The sequence below is a fragment of the Geotrypetes seraphini genome, chromosome 9, assembly GCF_902459505.1.
Source record: "Geotrypetes seraphini chromosome 9, aGeoSer1.1, whole genome shotgun sequence".
Lineage (NCBI taxonomy): Eukaryota > Metazoa > Chordata > Amphibia > Gymnophiona > Dermophiidae > Geotrypetes > Geotrypetes seraphini.
The window spans coordinates 154,282,345-154,299,511 of record NC_047092.1 but is presented as its reverse complement, the minus strand read 5'-3'; positions in this window follow the sequence as shown (position 1 = coordinate 154,299,511).

The window sequence follows — 17,167 nt, the reverse complement described above, 5'->3', positions numbered from 1 at the left end:
AGAGCATTTAGAGGTCGTGTTGTTATTGCTGTTTCAGGAATTTCTTGAAAAGTGTGGTTTTTATTTCTTTTCTGAATGTCCTATAGTCTGGGGTGGTCATCAGAAGGTTGGAGATCTGGTTGTCCAGTCTTGCGGCTTGAGTGGCTAGGAGGCCGTCGTGTAGTTTTGTTCTTTTTACTTCTTTGATTGGGGGGGGTATGAATGGGGAGTGCGTTTTTCTGTGTCTGGTACTGGGTGCTTGGATGAGGCGATTGTTCAGGTATGATGGGCTGTCTCCGTGTAGGGTTTTAAATAATATGCAGTAGAATTTGAAATGGATTCTTTCTTGGATTGGGAGCCAGTGTGAGTTGATGAAGGCTTCAGTGATGTGGTCATGTTTTTTCAATGAGTAGATGAGTCTCAAAGCTGTATTTTGGATTGTTTGGAGTTGTCTTATCGCAGTTGCAGGACATGGAAGGAAGAGTATGTTACAGTAGTCCAATATACCTAGTATTAGGGATTGTACTATAAGTTGGAATTGTGTTCTTTCAAAGAATTTTCGGACTTGTCTCAGGTTTCTCATGATTGCGAATGATTTTTGAATTGTTTTATTTATTTGCGGTTGCATTGTGCAGCATCTGTCTATGGTCATGCCTAGTAGTTTTATGGTGGTTTGGATGGGATATTTGGTTGCGTTTATGTCTAGGTTGGTTGTGGTTTGGATCTTGTCATTTTCTAGGAGGATGAATTTGGTTTTGTCTTGGTTGAGTTTAAGTTTGTGATTTTTCATCCAGGTTGTGACTGCTTCAAGTGTTTGGTGAAGTTTGTCTGTCATGGTAGGTTTAGAATGATCATATGGGACGAGGATGGTGATGTCATCCGCATAACTATAGGAGGTTATGCCTAGATTATCCAGATGCGTTCCTAGAGATGCAGTGTAGAGATTGAAGAGGGTAGGGGATAGTGGAGATCCTTGTGGTACGCCGCAGGGGTTTGACCAGGATTCTGACTTTTCTTTGTTTGATTTTACACTGTAGGTTCTGAGTTTTAGGAATCCTTCAAACCAGGAGTATACTTTATCTGAGATGCCTATTGCATCTAAGATCTGTAGAAGGATGTTGTGGTCTACTAGGTCGAATGCCGCCGATAGGTCCAGTTGTATGAGTAGCATTTTTTTCCCTGTACTAAGTTGTTGTCTGACGGTATCCATAAGGGAGCCTAGTAGTGTCTCTGTGCTGAAGTTTGTTCTGAAGCCTGATTGCATGGGGTGGAGTAGGTTATGGTCCTCTATGTAATTGGTGAGGAGTTTGGCTACTAGGCCTTCTATAATTTTGACATATAGCGGAATTGAGGCTATAGGTCTAAAGTTAGATGGGAGGTTTTGTGGTGCTTTTGGGTCTTTTTGGATTGGGGTGATGACAATTTCGCTGAGATCAGCAGGGAATGTGCCTTCTGTGAGCGTGAATTGGATCCATTGTAGAGTTATAGTGCGGAATTTTACACTAGAGGTGGTAAGGAGATATGAGGGGCAATGGTTGAGGTCACAGGAGGCATGGCTGTATTTTTTGTAGAATTTGTTGAATTCTGACCATTGTATGTTAGGGAATTGAGTCCAAATTCTGTCTGCTGCGATTGCCTCTTTTCCTGTAGGGTGGGTTGTGATTGGATTTTGATGGGATGGGTTAAGGATGAGTGTGGCTCTGGTGTTGGTGATTTTGTTCTTGAAGTGTTCTGCTAAGAGGGTGGGTGATGGTGGAGGTGTGTTCGTGGAGGTTGTGTATGGTTTGGTGTCTGTTAATTCTTTCAGGATTTGGAATATTTTTTTGGAATCTTGGGTTTCCGTGCCTATGAGGTTAGTATAGTAGCTTTTCCTCTTATCTTTTAGTAGATTTTTGTATTGTTTGTTGATTTTTTTCCAGTCGGTTTTTGTTTGATCTTGGTTCTTTTTTCTCCATTTTCTTTCTAATCTTCTACACTGTCTTTTGAGTTGGAGTAATTCATTATCAAACCATTGGTCTGATTTCCTGCTGGTTCTGGTTTTGGTTTGTAGATCTTTAATTCTGGGCCCGTGTGCCTTATGACTTAGACCATCTACCATTTTAGTAGCCTTCCTCTGGACTGACTCCATCCTTTTTATATCTTTTTGAAAGTGCAGTCTCTAGAATTGTACACAATATTTTAAATGAGGTCTCACCAGAGTCTTATACAGGGGCATCAATGCCTCCTTCTTCATAAAAGCCATTCTTCTCCCTATGCACCCAAGCATCCTTCTAGCTTTCACCATCACCTTTTCAACCTGTTTGGCTGTTATTTATATATCAAACTCAAATATGACAGGAGTCTGTGGAAAAAGCTGCTTAAAAATGCAGAGTGTTATGATTCCAGTTGCAAAGTGCAGAATTATTTTTCAATGCATTTTGAGGGCAATTTTTAGCTCTTCCTGCATTATTAAAAAGTTTCCTAGTAATTTTAAAGCAGTGTTTGCCTTCATATTCAAAATGAAAATGCATACTATGTTTCACTTTGAAAACACGCAAAAAAAAAAAAAAAAGTACCCGCAAACACTTCTATTTGCTTTTTTTGGAAGGTACATTTTCTAGCTTTACTAAAGCTTAGCGTGCACCAGACCTGCACAACTCAAAAATGATCCAGGGCCGAAATGAAGTAAAAAAAATGTAGCGAGTGCCGCATGTAGTAGCCACGGCTCGAGGCACCAGGAAGTGCGTGAACTTTGCCATGATGACATCACGGACATGTGTGGCATCATCACGTTGACATCCTTGCATGCGCAGAGGCCTTCAAGACAGGCCCTGAGACGCCAGTAAGGGGTGCCAGCAGAGGAGAGGAGAGGCACTGATGGCAGCTGATTGCCTACAACAGTGTTTCTCAACGACTTCAAGCTAAGTACCCCCAACCACAGATCTTCCAACCTCCGCCCTAAACCCACCCAAGCTCTGCCCCAGATCCTACCCCCTTTACTAATTGTAATGCAATTTTTTATATACACCAAATACATACAGCAGATATAAATTCTCAAAACTGACAAATTTTGATCACTAAATTGAAAATAAAATAATTTTTCCTACCTTTGTTGTCTGGTGATTTAATTAGTTTCTGGCTGGACTTCCTTCTGGCTGTGCATCCAACATTTCTTTCACAATCCAGCCCCATCCCCTTTAGGTTCAGGTCTCTCTCTCTTTTCCTTCTGCTTACCCTCCCCAGATCCAGTGTCAGTTCTCCTTTGTACCTACCACAACTTTTGTTCCAGGTCTCCCTCTCTCTCCTTCCTCTGTTATGATCTTCCATCTCTCTGTTCTTCCTCAGGGTATCTCCCCCTCTGTCTGCACCTTCCATAGTCCAGCATCTACCTCCTGTCTTTTCCCTTTGGTCCATACCTCTCTCTATCTGTCTTTCTACTGCTTACAAGCCCCTTCCCCCCACCCCCCCAGCATTTGTTCTCCTTTCTTCCAGGTCTTTCTCTGCTTCTCTCTCTCTCCTGCCTTCCTCCCTGGTCCAGAATCTTTCCATCTCTCTGCAGTCTCTTTCTCTCTCTTCCCTCTATACACCCACAAGTCCAATATCTGCCCCTCCTCTCTTCTGCCTCCTGTTTGTTTCAGGTTTCTCCCTCTCTCTATCTTCCTTCTGCTAACATTTTGAGTCCTCCCACCTTTGATCCAGGTCTGTCTCTCTCACTCTGTTTGTCTTTTCCCTCCCCAGGGCCAGGCAATTCTCTCTCAGTTCAAGGTATTTCCCCTCTCTACCCCCTCTAGTGCAGCATCTGCCCTGTCTTCCCCTCCCTTTTGGTTCAAATCTGCTTTCCCGCCCCTTCTCAAAGTCCTTTTCTGTCCCTGCCCTCTGTGTCCAGATCCAGCATCCCAGGCAATCCCCAACCCGCGATGGGTGGGGCTTTATCTCCGCTGCTTCCCACACCCAGCGGGGTTATCTTCCATGCTGTGACTGTTGCCGCAGCTCTCACTCCGTGCTCCTGCTCTTCCCCTCTAGTCTCACCTTTAAAAGCACTGCCACTGCTTATCGAGGACCAATAAGTTAATTTATGGCAGCCTGCAGTGTGAATCTAGGAGGCTGCCGTCAGTCTCCGCACACGTTCCCTCTGTCACAGTCCTGCCTCTGTATTGCACCATTGTATAACCTCACCTTGAATATTGCATTCAATTCTGCCACTGTATCTCAAAAAAGATATAGTGGAATTAGATAAGATTCAAAGAACAATCAAGATGATAAAGGGGATGGATCTCTTCTCTCATGAGAAAAGAATAAAGAAGTTAGAGATCTTTAGTTTTGAAAAGAGATGGCTGTGGGGAGATATGATTGAAGTCTAAGTGGTATGGAATAGGTACAAATGAATTGAGTTTTTACTCCATCAAAAATTACAAAGACTAGGGGACACACTATGAAGTTACAGGGAATACCTTTAAAACCAATAGGAGGAAATATTTTTTTCCCCTCAGAGAATAGTTAAGATCTGGAAAGTGCTGCCAGAGGATATGGTAACAGTAGTTAACGTAGCTAGGTTTAAACAAGGTTTGGACAAATTCCGGGAGGAAAAGTTCATAGTCTGCTATTGAGTCAGACATGTGGGAAGCCAATGCTTGCCTGGAGATCACTATCATGAAATATTGCTACTATTTGGATATTTGCCAAGCACTTGTGATCTGGATTGGCCACTGTGGGAACAGGATACTGAGCTAAATGGACCACCGGTGTGACCCAGTATGGCTATTTTTATGTCCTTTTGTATTAATAGAACATTATTAGCATAGAATAAAAAACAATGTCTAAAGCCTGAAGAGTGTACCCAAAAGAAATATGTATATATATGTACAATTTTAAATAATTACACACATATAAGAACCCAATTCCAATAGGCCCCAATCTCTTCTACAAAATTAATCCTCAAGTATAACAATTAATATGATATATTGAAAGGTAGGGAGGGAATGGGATGGATTATATTGATTATGAATAATTATAGAATTTCAAGTGATGTTTTTAAGTTAAAATGATGCTACTTTGTATTACACTTGATGTAAGTTATAAAAATGAATAAAATTTTTTTAAAAAAACCAATTAATATGTTTCTGTTGTCCAGTGATACAGGGCAGCAGAAACACATCCATTAAACCCTATATTTGGCAGCAAGTCTGCCAACAGAAGGCGTCTATCAAGCGTGTCAATTGTCTGCTCAGATCTCTCCCAGCTGTCCATAGAAGGAAGGATAGCTTTCATTTGAACAAAACTAGTTCAGTGAGCCAACTCAAAGGCTAGAAGCCAATGCGTGTGGCATGCCAAAAGGTGAAAAATGACAAATTGTTTTTGTCCACTTCGGTAGTTGGTGCAGGGCTGTTTACTTGTTCCTGCATTTGCCTCTCCAATTCTAAATGTCAATTCTTGGAGTCCACAAACATCAGCTTCTTTGGCTGCAATCACAAAAGCACTGTAAGAGTCACTAACACGTTCCACTTAAGATTAACTAGGCAACACATTTGCAACACAGAGAGGTTATTTTGGTAAGTTTCAGAAGATCTGGGGACCATTAACAGACTTCTGTAATGAATGATACTATTTTCCCATAATAAGTTATTTGCTAAGAGGGGATGTGGGAGGGTATTATTTTATTCATCTCATAATAGATATGAATTTATCAATATATTTTGTTGTATTTGTATGCAATTTTTTAAGGGGAGGGAAGGGGATGGGTGGGTTTACAATTTTAGTAATAATGTTATATTACATACTTTTTCAAATATTATAGTACATGACTATAAAATGATATGTTGTATTTACAGTGATGCATGAAGGAATATCAAGTGTGTATTTTATGAGACTGTATAGCTTTATATGATACACTTCTTGTATTATGAAAAATGAATAAAAAAAAAAAAGATTAGCTAGGCTAGCAACTTCAGTCTCTATTGTTATTGTGAGTAAGAGTGTGTCTGTGGTCTTGGCATACCGTCTGTAATTCAAGGAACACAAAATCATGCAAAATGAGGCAATAATTTGATTGAGTGAATGGCACAGCTTTGTGAATTTAGAATGAGTATTTATCCTTTACCAATGCCTGTACTATTAAGAATATAAGAATAGCCCTACTGTGTCAGACCAATGTCCATCTAGTCCAGTATTCTGTTTCCACAGTGGCCAATGCAGCTCAATAGTACCTGGCAGATAGTACCAACATTCAATCCCACGGATCCCAGGGCAAGCAGTTTCTTTTCATCCAGGAACTTGTCCAAATCTTTTTCAAACCCAGACATGCTAACTATTGTTAAAATATCTTCTGGCAATGAGTTCCAGATTTTAACTATTCGTTGAGTGAAAAAATATTTTCTCCTATATGTTTTAAAAGTAATTTAGGCAGCGAAGATAGACAACCAAGTCTCCAACCTATTGACAACAACCCCAGACTACAAGATGTTCAGAAAGAAAATAAAAACTATACTCTTCAAGAAATCCCTTAATAAAGCTTAATACCATGATAAAGCTTAACCCCTCTCTTACCATCCCCTCCCCAACCCCAGATCCTATTTTTCCCTCTCTTGGAAACCTTCTCTGATCTAACGTTGTAACCCTTCTTCCATAACTCTTTTTGTAATCCGCTTTGAACCGAAAGGTAATGGCGGAATAGAAATCTGTAATGTAATGTAATGTAATTTCTGAAATAATTTTTTTGTAATTAGCTTGTGGCTTTTACCAGAGGCCATAATTTGAAAGAAATGTTATGCCCCACTGTTTCTATTCCACGGTCACCATTGGAGCCTAGATATAATAAGAAATGTGGAAGTTGTGTGACTTGTGAATTAGTGGAAGTGGGCCTTGTCCCAGGGGATTCCAGCTTTTACCAAATGATCACTGTGACATTTGATCTTTTTCTGTGTGACAGGGACAAGGTTGTGATGAAGCTGTCTCTGGCAGTGTTCAAGGCCCAGTTAAAAGCCCACCTCTTCAACACTTCTTTCAACTCCTAAGTCCTCTCACCTTGGTTCTGCATCCTTAACCCTATATGTCATGTCTGTCCAAGTTAGATTGTAAGCTCTTCTTAGAAGGGAACATCTATTAAATGTCAAAATGTACATACGTATGCCTTTTAGCACTATATAAGTGATAAATAGTAGTAGCAGTAGTAATATACCATTGAAGTAATGGGAGAACTGGGACTTGTATACCGCCTTTTTGTAGTTTTACAATCATACTCAAAGCGTTTACATACAGGTACTTCAAGTATTTTCCCTATTTGTCCTAGTAGGCTCACAGTCTATCTAATGTACCTGGGGCAGTGGAGGATTAAGTGATTTGCCCAGGGTCACAGGAAGTGGTGTGGGCTTTGAACCCACAACCTCAGGGTGCTGAGGCTGTAGCTCTAATCAATGGGCCACACTCTGGAATTTTTAGTACACCCACAGATCAATCAAAGATTTAGACTTACACATACCTGTTCAACAGATTTTACAATCTATGTCATTATTTATCCTTGCACTAAACATCTCGTAGATTTAGAATGAGACTTACAGAGCACAGAAGTTGTATTAGACATTTGGAAATTGGAAGAAACTTTGGTGCAACATTAGTCAGACACGGCTCATTAGCTATCGGAGCTGAAGTTTCTAGGGATTGACCATATACCAGTTAATATTTTGGGAGAAAATTAATTTTGAGATGCCGTGAGCAAGAATGAGTGTTTCGTCCGAACACAGAAGAACCAAATGGATTCAATTTAAAGATCAACTGGCACTTGTTTTAATACGAGAATGCAAATGAGGAGAAAGTGATGTCACCCGCTGTTTTATCAGTTGGTTTTCAGCTGGGCAGCCAATTTTGCAGACTAGTGTCTTTTGAATGTGAGCGCAGAAGAGCAAGAGCGTTGTTTGGTGAGTTGATAAATGTTTTAAATGCTGTTTCAGTTTCTGCAGATGCATTCCTGTAACCCTGAAGCAGCATTCTAGCAAAACTGGCCACCCGTGGTTGGACCAAATCTTGAGAGCTCTGCCTGAAAAAGATAATTTTTTTTTCATTATTGCTGGCTTTTACAAAGCTGCAGTAGAGGTTTTTACCTTGAACCAGTGAGGTAAAAGCGCCAAAGCTCACAGAATTCTTAAGAGCACCTTTACCATGGCTTTGTAAAAAGAGCCCTATAATTAAAATTAATGTTTATCACACAGTCACAGCTTGTAATAAAGGAGGGGTTTTTTGCCGATTAAGTAAGTACCCTCTTTAGTCTGAGAACATAAATATTTTTCCTGACGGGGTTCAAAGGTTGTTTTTTTCTCCTTTTATTCAAATGTACCTTATACATGTGAAGAGAAAATCAGTACTATAAGGTGCTACCCAAAAGTTCAGGGAATTCAATTGTAAAGAAAAATTGCTTACCGAAACTCCTAGTTTCCACTGTCTCCTTCAAAGTAGTCCCCTTGAGAATGTATACAGCGATCCCAGCGTTTTTCCCATGAGTCCATGCATCTATGGAAGTCATCTTGGATGAGTGCGTTGAGGACCTCCTGCGAAAACAGTGCCCTATCAGTTGTAATTTAGTTTTGGGGAATAGGAAGAAATTACAGGGGGGCAAGGTCAGGTGAATAGGGAGAGTGCGTAATCCCTGTAATGTTTCTGAAAGTCAGGAATTGTCGAACAACGAGTGATGTGTGAGCGGGCATGTTGTCATGATGGAGCAACCAATTTTTGTTTTCCAACTTGTCTGGGCATTTACGCCAAATACTCTCGCTCAATTGCTTCAAAACCTCACAGTAAGACTGTCCTACTATCTCATAGTTTGCCTACGATCTGCAAGGATAATCTCACAAACTTTTGCTATGGTTTCCGGTGTTGTGCTTGTTGACGGTCGACCGGAATGGTCATCATCGTGGACAGAGGTTTGTCCATCCTTGAAGCGTTTGTACCTAAGAAAGGTTTTGCTTTGGCACATGGCATTATCTCCAAAGGCTTCCTTGGAGCATACAATGGATATCTGCAGCAGTTTTTTTTAAAGTTTGAAACAAAATTTGATGTAGATTCTTTGCTCAGTAAAATCCATCAAATCGAAATCTGCCGAGTCACTAAAACACAACCTTACAAAATTGCACAGAACAAAACAACGCAACCACTCAGCTGCATGCTCGTTGGCACACTGATTCACAAAGCATACTGCTAGACATCTCTAGTGGCGGAAGGGCATATTATATCCAGTTTGCGCGCACTGTTCACATTCCCCAAACTTTTTAGGTAGCACCTCCTATTTAAAAATATAGAGGACAAGAAGCTGTGGATAGTCACTGAGAAGCTGTCTCTTCCTAATTTTTTTAAGCTTTTGATAAGTTTGAAGTATTAATATATATCTTCAGTGCATATATATATATATATATATATATATATATATAAATTGCATATGCAAGTAGTCTCCAGCATTGTCAGAATTAAAATCTGATGTTCTACACTACATATTATTACAAATTTCAAGAAGTCATTTTTACTTGAGTAGTAACTCTTAGGAGTCCTTTTACTAAAGTGTAGTAAAGCGTTAACTTTTTGTCCCTGGAATCTGCAAAGGTTACCAAAACTTAGGCATGCAAATTTCTGTGTGCTGTAGATATGTACTTGCAAATCAATTAGCTACTGAGGCATTAACAATAAATAATTGGATTTAATTGGCACCAATTTGGATTTGCGTGTGCATCTGCCCTGGGTGCTATCCTATAATGTTCATGTAACTTTTCTAGCACTCAACTCAAAAGGGGCGTGGCCATGGGAGAAATGTGAGCAGATATGGGGTGGGGCATTCCTAGAAGTTAGGTGTGATGTTAGGATTTGCGTCAACTCCCCAAATTTAGGCACCAGTACTTACACCAGGATTTAGCAGGCATAAATGCTGGCGCCTAAAATTAATATAACATAGTCGAAACAAAACAAACCACATTAATCTCTTAACCTTAAATGGAGAAACATTTTTAAACGGCCTTCAGAAGCAGCATTCAACCAGTGTATCAATTCTCTTTTGAGCATTTGCCACTAGCTTCCTTATTGGCTTGTTTATTTTATATTATTTTGACTTTGCAATATACACGCGTATATAACTTTTGTAAATCCCACTTATCGTTAGATGAAAATTCGACCCGCTGCCGACATGCATGTTTATCGCAAAAGATCTGCATTGGGGCGGGGTCATTAATCTCCACTCAACTCTTTGATGGTTTAACAGCGCTTTAACATCTAAAATTAGGCATGAAATTCAGCTCTAAGTGCTATTCTATAAAGGGTGCTCACCCCAACTTAGGTGTGCCTAAATGCAGTGTGTAGTAAGGGGGAGAGACAGACCACCCTGGGCACCATATTTATAGGGGGGTGCCAGCTCCTCTCTTCCTTTCCATCCCCATGTACCTCTTTAAATGTTCGCTGGTGTGAGCAGCATATTCCACTTGCTGTTAATGTTAGCCTCGGCTCCCTTCTAACATCATTTCCACGGGATCAGGATGTGACATAAGAAGGGGACCAGGGGACTGCGGGACCAGGATGTGACATAAGAAGGGAGCTGAGGCCGGCGCAAGCAAAAGGTGGAAAATGCTACTCACACCGGTGAACATGTCAAGAAGTACTTGTGGGTGGGTGTGTGTGTGTGTGGGGGGGGAATACTCAAGAAGTAGGGAAGAATAGGGGAGCACATAGCATGGCGATGCCAAGTGCCACCATCCCGGGCATCAACCTCCCTCGCTACACCACTGCCTAAATATCATTATAGAATGGCACTGAACATGTTTATTGTGGTGCCAAGTGGTAGACTTGCCCCAAAGAGGGCACATCCAGGTATAAAAAAGACATCTTTCAAAATCATCAACGAAAAGGAAATAGGCTATTTGTTGGGTTTATCTTCCCCATTTCAGGCAAGAATTCATACATTTCTGTTCAGTGATCTGAGGTTTACACATAACAAACTACGCAAGCAAGTTAAATACATAGAAATGTAGGGTCGTTATCAAGATACAGTGGTACCTTGGTTTACGAGCATAATTCGTTCCAGGAGCATGCTTGTAATCCAAAGCGCTCGTATATCAAAGCAAATTTCCCCATAAGAAGTAATAGAAACTCGGACGATTCATTCCACATCCCAAAAACTGGCTGGCGTGTGGGAGAAGTTGTGCGCGTAAGATGTGCACATAGGTTGTGAATGTAAGTATACCGTGCACTGGTTGTGTAACTGAATTTCGGGCTCAGTATTGTGCGTTCATTATTCAGGGCCTTCAGCCCACATGGGGCTCTGTTGTAGAGAGTTGCACGGGGACAGAAATCCCACCCTCCCTGCCCGTCCCCACCAGGATCCTCTCCATCCCCACCCGACCCGCCAGGATCCTCTCCGTCCCCAACCGTCCCCGTCAGGATCCTCTCTGTCCCCACCCGTCCCCGCAAGGAATTACCTCCATCCCCGCCCGTCCCCATAAAAAGCAGCAATTTCTTCTAACAGGATCATCAATTCCACAGTTTCTTTTGTGTTTGCGCTACTGTCAAATCGTGCACTCAGCACTGTTGCTCTTATCCTTCAAGGACTAGTGTGGAACAATGATGACACTCAGGCATTTATCGACTCATGTGGAATTTATTTGGCCGCAGCCATGACAGCACAATTACATCAAACTGTTATCAACTGAACATAATAATCAAGCATGAACGGTGATGACCCGTACACTGTAACCGCACTTCTGACAATGGCATAACACGCAAGGTACATCACCAGGCAACATATAACCAACCGATGATCAGGCGCACAGCATATGCCTCTCTATCCCCGCACAATGTGGGGTGCCGTCCAAGCAACCCGGGCTCACCGGACCCTTCCCGTTCAAGGAGGTGTCCCCTCATCAGCGGTACGTAGCTGTGAAGATCATGGCCTGGCCTCCCTGCCATCCAAGCAAGGCGACGTGCCCCATGTCTTAACCACTGTAAAGATGTATGCCTTCTATCCATATACTGTGCTTACCTGCCAGACTGGCTGCGACAGTAATGAAGGGTGGGCGGGAGGGAAGCCGCGTCTCTCTCTCGGGATCGCCGTATCGAAAGGGCTCACCCCTTCCGCTCACCCCTGTCCCCTAACCCCCCCCTCCCGCTTCTTTGTTGATTGGCCCTTCCTTCTCCTCCCTTCCCCCTCCCCCCCTCCCATCCTTTTGCTCCGGCTTCGGCCGATTTGGCCGCGCTCCTCCCTAGACGGGATCGGAGCTTGTTCTCAAATCGTGCACTCAGCACTGTTGCTCTTACCCTTCATGGACTAGTGTGGAACAATGATGACACTCAGGCATTTACCGACTCATGTGGAATTTATTTGGCCGCAGCCATGACAGCACAATTACATCAAACTGTTATCAACTGAACATAATAATCAAGCATGAACGGTGATGACCCGTACACTGTAACCGGCTGAATTTGATAATCGCAAAGCCCGAGTGGGGCGGGCCGCGACTGCCAGGGCTTTAGAACACCATCGGGCCTGAATTGGCTGCCGCGTCTCTCTCTCGGGATCGCCGTATCGAAAGGGCGACCTCCCTTCTGCTCACCCCTATCCCCTAACCCCCCCTCCCGCTTCTTTGTTGATTGTCCCTTCCTTCTCCTCCCTTCCCCCTCCCCCCTCCCATCCTTTCGCTCCGGCTTCGGCCGATTTGGCCACGCTCCTCCCTAGATGGGATCGGAGCTTGTTCTTTTCCTTGTGGAATCTCTTTGGTGGAACCCTTTTTTTGATTTCTTTTCAGGTAATTAACTTATAAACCCCCTCTTTTACTAAGGTTGACGTGTCCATTATATTATATGGACGAACCCTGCTTCCAAAGCCTTCCATCCCCGTGGGAGTCCCGTTGGCTAGAGGGGGGTCCCCGTGGGAGTCCCATGGGCTAGGGGGGGTCCCCGTGGGAGTCCCGTGGGCTAGGGGGAGATTCCTGCGGGAATCCCGTGGGGCCCGCGGGATTCCCGCGATCCCCGTTCCCGTGCAGACCTCTACTCTGTTGCTTTAATGAGTTAACAATGCGCTGCCAAAAGCAGCCCTCCTCCCCCCAGCTTTCATCCTTTTCTCCCTCTCCCAAACTGAGATTTTACTGCAGCCGCCAGCAGGTGCAGGTTTTGGGGGAGGGGGTGGGGGGGAAATCTGCTGAGCTCAATCAGGACCTGGGCAGCATCGCACTCATCAACGTGTGTGATGTACTTGTGTGTGACGCGCTTGTGCATAATACGCGCATACGTGCTTGTTTAGCGAGACAACGCTCGTTTAGCGAGTTAAAAACGAAGAAAGTGCTTTGCTCGTCTTGCAAAAACACTTGCAAACCGCGTTCTTCGCTATCCGAGATTTGACTGTAAATGCCAGTGCTGGTCGCGGATATTCAGTGGCACTGTCTGGATATTGCCCTAAACATATTATTACAGACCTCCTTGTCATTATCCAGATTGTGCCCATACATTTAGTGTAGCCCAGTGTCATTTCATGCATCAGGGAATGTGAGATTTGGTGTATGAATCTCAGCCTAAGTGAAGAACGTTGGCAGTCTGTATTTCGGGCTGCCTACGTGTTGAAGGTGGTTGAAGCAATATGGACTAGATAAGAACAGCTCTGGATTGGAGTTACTGCTTGTACAGGTTCATGAAACTTGATATGCACTGATACTGAACAGAAAGGGGCTCATAATCAAGACTTAAACATGTCTAAAAACCCACCCAAGTTGCCACTTGGATGGCCTAAAAGACAGGTCGTCCAAGTGCCGATAATCAAACCGATTTTCTGGACGTGTTGAGGGACTTATTATTGGTCCCTTCCTTAAAAATTGTGGGAACAAGGAGAAACGATATGTTCTCTGTTTTAGCTCCCCAACTCTGGAACACTCTGCCTCTTTTTATTAGAAAGGATAGAGATCTTGTCTCTTTTAAAAAAATTTTAAAAACTTTCTTATTCAATGATGCCTTTATCAATTAATTAATCTCTTTTTTTTTTTTTTTTTTCTTTTTCCCCTCCCTTTGTTTTTTTCCCTAATGTATGTTTGTAACTTTTTCCCCCCTTTCCCTCTTTTCATGTTTGTTTTAACATTATGTATAGAGATCTTTTCTGTTTTATGTAATTATTTAACAAATATTTAATTTGCTGTTATTAATGTATTACTAATATGATTGTATGTTCTCTTATAATCTGTTTTTTAATTGTACATCGCTTAGAATGTTTTAAATAGGCGATTCATCAAAAATAAAGTGAACTTGAACTTGAACTTGACTTTTTAGGCCTCTGAATCCCGCTGTAGGCCCAGAGCTAAAAAGGGCATATCTGGAGAAGTGGTTAGGGCGGGATGTGCGCCGACCTAGACGTAGACTTAGTCGTACTGCAGGGATAATCAAAGGTTTTACTAGACGTTGTGAGTTAGACGATGTAAAAGCAGGTATAAGTGCCAAAAAGTTATCAAAAGTGACCCGATAACCACTGCAGAGACAAAGTAAAGTCACACACACACACTCCCCAGTGTTCACTGACCTCCATCACACACCCAGAAAGATCAGAATAAAAATGTGCATGCCTGTCTCCAGAACATTAGCACCTGATTGGAAAGCCTAGTAGAGCTGCACAGAGGTGTCTTAAATAGCCTGGGAGGTGGGCTAGTGAACTATAGAGAGGAGGACCCAGGTCCATAAACCACTCTAACCACTACATTTCTAGATTTATGGTGGAATATCTGTGCCCACCAAACCCTCCCCGCCCTACTGTACTGCCATATAGGTGCCGCCTGCAGCCATAAGGGCTATTGGAGTTGTAGACAGGTGGGTATAGTGGGTTTTGAGGGGCTCACCATAATCTATAAGGGAGTTCTGATGAGATGTTTATGTGGCACCCTTTTTGTGAAGTTCATAGCAGTGCCCTACTGTTCTGTTGCCATGTCTGGGTGGCCAGTCCATTACAATATTGGTCCCTCCCACATCCAAATGGTCTTGTTCTAGGTCAGGGGTAAGGAACTTAGGTCCTTGAGAGCCATATTCCAGTTGGGTTTTCAGGATTTCCCCAATGAATATGCATTGAAAACAGTGCATGCAAATAGATCTCATGCATATTCATTGGGGAAATCCTGAAAACCCGACTGGAATACGGCTCTCGAGGACCGGAGTTCCCTACTCCTGTTCTAGGTGTTTGAGACTTGGATGAAATTTTGGTTGAAATTGTGGTGTAAAGATAGACGTACTGGTGATCTTGACGAGCAATAGCATAGACAATTTTCAAAAAATATGATTTATTGTATAATTTCTGTTTAAAATATGTATAGGGGGAGGGTATTAATATGTATGAATCTTGAAAAACATAAGTGATGTCTAAAGTGTAAAATGTTTAATTTTATTTGGTTTACACTTATTGAATGTGTTGAAAATAAATAAAGAATATTAAAAAAAAAAAAATAAAATAAAATATATATATATATATATATATATATATATATATATATATATATTAGACATATTTTTCGAGCATGGACATTTTCCTACTGCTGACTTTGGGCGTCTAGCACGATACGATCAAATTCGACTTAGACTTTTGTTTTGAATATGTCCCTCCACACATCTTGCAAAAAGGCAGTTAGAAATCCAGCCTTTGGGTTTCCAGCAACTTCTAGAAATGTGCAGTGCATGAGACCCACAGGCAGGGTTTGGATTTCTCTGAATGGTGGTTTCACATTAATATATGAGTGACATCATCACAAGCTCCTGCTTTGGGAGAGAGACTTTTGGGTTATCTCCATCATAAGAACAGGATCCTACTAACACAGGGGACCTTACAATTAGGAGATATTTGAAACATTTATACCAACTTTACTGAAATGAACTCTGTACAAAGTTTGTTGTTTTAAACTGCAACTGCACTGTTAGAAGAAAAGCCTCTCTCCCATTTGGAGGGAAGGAATAAAGTTGGCGTTCAGTTTTTTCATAATCGCTTGTGTGGTCTGGCATTATTCAGAAGAAAGCAAGAATAATGCTTGCTGCGGCCTGCCAGAAATGTCTGCTCCTGGCTCCTGGCCCCAAAATATGAGTAAGTTGTGAGGGTTTCCCACCCAGCAGCTAGGGTAACCAAGGATTCTTCCTTAAATTAGATAATGATGCCGAATATCTGTGATTAATTTAAATGCTGCATCCAGTATTTAATACCAAGCACTGACTACAGAGTTTAAATATTGATCTGATACAAAAACGATGGCAGATAAAGACCATATGATCAATCCAGTCTGCCCATCTATACCAATTAATGAAATCTACAATCCCTCTTCATCTTTAGAAATCCCCATACTTTCCTGAATCTTTCTCATCTCCACTGTCAGGCTAATCCAGGCACCCGCCTCACTTTTCATAAAGATCTACAGCAGTGTCTCTCAAACTAAACGGAGCAAATGTTTTTTTTTGTGGAATATTATCATTGAAATTACAAAATTGCAAAACCAACAAAAAAATTAAATTTGAGAGTGCTTTAAAGTTCTTTAAGCTATGTATGGGTATTTGTAACAAAGGTGAAACTGACATAGAATGGAATTGATTACGCAATGAGCATGTTTTTGCGTGCAAACTAACTCAAAATTCGGCTCGATAGTCAAAAGCAAGTATGCATTTTATCATCCACCATCTGCAGTTGTTCTTTAAAAAAAAAAAAAAAAAATTTGTCAGAGCTGAAAATTCTAATTTACAAAGATAAGAAGATCAAAACGGTAACAAAGTCTTGATTGATTTGTTGCTCAAGTTAGGATAACTACTGTAACACTAAAATTACTTGCTGTTAGTTTTCTTTCTTTTCTTTTTTTGTATATCTTTATTAATTTTTCAGTCTAAAAACAGTGCATAAAGGAATACATACTAGTAATTTGAAAAACAGCACTTACAAAAATCACTAAATATATGAGAAACCATTTTCACCCCCTCCCACCCACCTTAATTCCAATGTATTCAATAAATCATACAACAGTACATACATGCAATTAATAAACAAATCCAAATAAAATATCCCTCTCCCTCCCACTAGAGGTCTGCACGGGAACGGGGATCGCGGGAATCCTGTGGGAATCCCCCCTAACCCACGGGACTCCCATGGGGACCCCCCTCTGGCCCACGGGATTCCCACGGGGACTCCCCTCTAGCCAACGGGACTCCCGCGGGGATGGAAGGCTTTGGAAGCAGGGTTCGTCCATATAATATA